Source organism: Camelus dromedarius, chromosome 31 (assembly GCF_036321535.1).
Source record: "Camelus dromedarius isolate mCamDro1 chromosome 31, mCamDro1.pat, whole genome shotgun sequence".
Taxonomy (NCBI): Eukaryota; Metazoa; Chordata; class Mammalia; order Artiodactyla; family Camelidae; genus Camelus; species Camelus dromedarius.
The window spans coordinates 23,181,472-23,185,950 of NC_087466.1; the positions used below are offsets into that span (position 1 = coordinate 23,181,472).

At 50.1% G+C, this 4,479-nt stretch overlaps 1 pseudogene; it reads right to left on the reverse strand.

The window, feature by feature from the left end:
• Positions 1-1,714: 1,714 nt before the first annotated feature.
• On the reverse strand, positions 1,715-1,815 carry LOC116150078 (U6 spliceosomal RNA; annotated as a pseudogene).
• Positions 1,816-4,479: the final 2,664 nt, after the last annotated feature.

Consider the following 4,479-nt stretch of genomic DNA (forward strand, 5'->3'; position numbering starts at 1 on the left):
TATTTTAGGAGGGAAAGAGAAAAAGATTGGAAAAGTTCCGGGTGGTGAAGACAAGAACTTCTTCAAATATGACTGGCGGTTATTTAAAGTAATCGTTAAAATTCCTCGCAGCTCCGGCCTTCAGTAATTAAATGATAAATAATAGATCAAAGGCAGTTGGAGACTTTTGATTTCCGAAGTCCAACGACGGGAAAATAACTGCTTGATCGGGAATGAGGATATTTATTCTTTTCCCTGTGTGGATTCAGCAAGTGTGTGTTAAACACCCACTAGTTTAGGCAGATCAGCGGGCTATTAATGGTGTATGTTCATCTTTCTAATGACAAAATGGAGTCGTTAGTTAAAACTTCTGTAGAGTAACAGGTTTTTTCATAAGAGTGTTTGGGGGGATGTCATACAATGAGCACCCCCCCAAGGATGAGAAGTCACAGAGGTAGCCAGCGCAGCTGTGCCCCCCGCAGCGTTCGTGGGCATCCGTACGGGGACGTGTTGAACTTGGGGAAGGGGTCTGCATTTACCCCCTCACTCACAAGTACCAACGGGATGCTGCTCTCATTTCCAAGACCAGTCACTCTGCTGAGCCACGTGCATTGTTCAGCGCCTCCCAGGAGGCATGGGTCCCCTGGGGACACTTTGTTGTGTCCATCTGAACCATTAACACACCCAGAAATAATGTCCAACTACGTACCTGGGGCATCCTGTGGCTCAGTCAGATTATATCTGTGTTGATATAAAATACGCCTAACGTATGTATGTATGTAATACATAATAAGTAAAATTTCCTAATTTTAGAGTGGATTTTCAGTGCAGATTCTCACTGGAATCACAGCAAAATTTATTAAGTTTGTGTGTTAGTTTGCTGTGACGGCTGTAACCAACGGCCACAAAGACGGTGGCTGAAATCACCACAGATGCATTCCCATGGTTCTGGAGGTCAGACGTTTGAAATTTGTTTCTCTGGTGTCAAAGGGCGTCCGCAGGGCTGGTTCCTTCTGAAGGTCCTGGGGGAGAATCCACTCCCAGCCTCTTCCAGTCCCTGGAGGTTGCCTGCACGCCTTGGCTGGTGGCCCCTTCCCTGAGTTACTCCCGTCTCTTGCTTGCAGGATCACATCTCCTACCTCTGCAGTCAGCCTCCCTCTGCCTCCCCCTACCAAGGAACTTGCGGTTACACTGCAGATGCGTTCAGATAACCCAGCAAAGTCTCTTCGTCCCGCAATCCCTAGTTCAGTCATCTTTGCAAAGTCCCTTTGGCCACATCAGATGATGTCCACAAATGCTGGGGGTTGGCACGTGGACATCGTAATCTTCAGGGGTCATTATTCAGCCTGCGCAGGGAGGGTCTCTCTTACATAATGCAGTTAAATTTCACTGGTATTTTTGACACAGATTAAAACAAACAAACAAACATTGGCTCGACTCAAAACCTGACAGGAGAGATTTGGGATATTAATTAAATCCAACGTGACTCAGGCAAGTCGGGCGAGGCCTAGGGGGTAACTTTCAAGGGGAGAATTAAGGTGTAACTTTCAAGTGATGGGTTCACGGAGTGACTATTTTTGAGCATCATTCAAAAAAAAAGAGTTGTTTCGTTTTTATTTTATTTTTGGCATTGAAGATATCACTGGAATTCTTTAAATGTTTTTATTGACGTACAGTCGATTTACAATGTTGCGTTAACATCTGGAGTGCAGCGCAGTGACTCGGAGGTACATATTAAAACAGGGGATGCTTCGCGAATCTGCGTGTCATCCTCCGCAGGGGCCACGCTAATCTTCTCTGTTCCAATTTTAGTAAATGTGCTGCCGAAGTGAGAGCTGGAATTAAATAGGTGCCCAAGATGACTGTTCTGAAAGGGGCAGCCATTGTTTGGCAACATCGTTTATTTCTGATACATTCATTTAGATATCAGCCCTCATTACTTCGCAGTCTCAACTTCCATAAATAAAAAAGCCATTAAACTCTTGGTGTAGTTTGACACCTCCCAAAACATTTCTGGCAACCCTTCCTCCAGTAGCCAATTATGTTTCAGGAATAGAAATGAATATTATAAGAGGTTGCAATAAAATGTAGGTAGATTTAATACATAGATTTTCCAGTAGGGAAGGGCTTTCTGAACAAGATGCCAAAGACAGAAATCGCCAAAGAAAAAGTACTGAGGGTAGATGGAATAAAAGCTAGCTTTTTCTGAATGTCAAGACACACGTACATATGCCAAAATACACACACACTTAACAAGGCAAATGACCGCTGGTGGACATAAGCACATAGAACAAAGGACCGATATTTTAGTGCATAAAGGGTGCTTGCAAATCGGTAAGTAAAAGAGGATGCAGATGGTTAGAGCGTCTGTCCTTCTAGGGGCGAGGGTACTCCTACCAGTAAGTCTGCCGCCTGAACTTAACTTGGCCGTGGTTTTCCGTTGCTAATTTAATGTTTTGTTTGGTGATCTCAGATTAACGTCTCTTTGGCTTCCTCATTATCTGTTTAGTTTCCTATTGGGTTTTGATTGACTCCACCATGCGTATTAAAGCATCCATAATTGCATATCTTGGCCTGTAATTTCTAATAACTGATGTTGGGACTGTTCGTAATCCACTTATAACTCACTGACGCATCCTTCCTGATTAATCCCGTTCTACTGGAAAGCAGGAATGAGTGAGGAGGTGGACTTCCACGTCTTTTGCCTGAACTGGCCCCATGAAAATGGGTTACGTTCTGCCTCTCGGGGTCCCCGGTGTCCTGCCCCTGAGAGTCCTGACTTGGCTTCCTTGGCTGATGGCCAGTTTCCCTCCTGCGCTTCCTGTTTTCGGAGCGCAGTGGTCCAGCGTCCCCAAGCATCGCCGAGGAGTCTCCGAGTCCCCGAGAGCTGAGCATCCTACATCATCACATCCACCCAGCCATGACCGCCTAGTCCCTGAGGCTCACTGCTCCCCTTCCGTGAACGAGAAGGGGCATCCCTGAATCACCGTCTCGGTGCCCTGTGCACAGGGCCTGGCCCGATCATTCATTCAGCAGCCAGAGCATCTGTCGCCGTGAAGATTCACTGAACCCTTCCAAGGGGACCTTCCAAGTCCACTTCCAGGGCACCTTGCGCTCCGCGCAGATGTTCACATCCAGGGCTCCGTCCCCAGGCGCCATGCGTTCCGGGCTTATTATATAAAAGAGAGCAATCAGCTGAAGCCCCGGCACCATCTGGAGCGAAATCGATGTCTCTATATTTAGGCCAGATGGGAGCCGATTCAACCAGACTGATCGCACATGTCTGTGCAAGTACGTGCCAAACGCGTGCGTGGTACTTCCACGTCGCACTTCCTTTATCTACCAACTTGGGAAAAACCACGCCCAAGCCAGACGGCGGGCGGGACCCTGTTCGTGGGAGGCAGAGAGCAGCGCATAAACATAAGGCAGGGGGTGAGAGCAAACAGCGCCCGTAGGGAAAACACGGCTTCCACATCCTGCCCTGAGCTCTGTTGTAACCGCATCAGCATGCAGCTCCTGCTTCGCAAAGGAAGGGACACTGCGTGTCAGGCGTGGTGCCCGCCTGGACCCGGTCCTCACTCACGCTTGGGTCATCGGAGCTCTGTGTCATTCGCATGGTGCTTGGCTGCGTCCCTGGAACTCAGGGCGCACGGATTCATTCATCATTCACTCAGCACCACAGGTTGCGTCAACTGTGAGCAGGGCAGCTCGGTACCTGTCGCAGGCAACTGAGGTACAAGTGACAAATAAAAATTGTATGTGTTTAGGTGGGACGGTATGATGCTTGGGAAGACATTGTGAAGTGATGGCCACAGTCAAGTGACTCAGCACGCCGGTCGTGTCACGTAAGCGCCCCATTCTGTGCGTGCCGGGAACGTCTGAGGTTCCTTAGCGGGGTTTACGAGGCTTTGGAGTCCCCACCAACAGCAAGGAAGTCTGGCTGACCGAAGCAGAAAAGGAGTTTATTAAGAGCGTCTCGGGTACCTCACGGGGCCTCTGTCTGCACCAGCCACCCAGGGAGCAGTGCCACCCGCAGTGGCGCGGGTGATGAGCTGCGAGAGGACGCGTGTGCCCAGCTGCTGCGCAGACGCGGCTCTGCCCGTGGTGGCCGGGCTGCAGGCCCTGCTCCACCGCAGAGCGGACACCTGCCCCGTCTCAGCCCTTCTCACTGGAGCAGCACGGTGTGCCCTTGCGAGCACTAACCTCACTCTCCCGCTGGCCTCCTCCTCGCGGCGGCCCCGGCCAGCTCGGCCTCTCTTTTCCGGAACAGCGGGCACACGGCTAGACGGCGTGTCCCGGACTCCCCCGCAGCAGACGTGACCACCTGCCCGCATCCTGGCCGAGGAGAGGCGGCAGCCGGCCAACAGCACCTCCAGGAGGTTTTCTGTGCTTCCAGGTTCTCTGTGAAGGAACTGTTTTCAAATACGGGGAAAACCTTATCAGGCTGGTTATGAAGAGTTAGCAACGACGTTCATTAAGCACTTACTACATTCCTGGCAT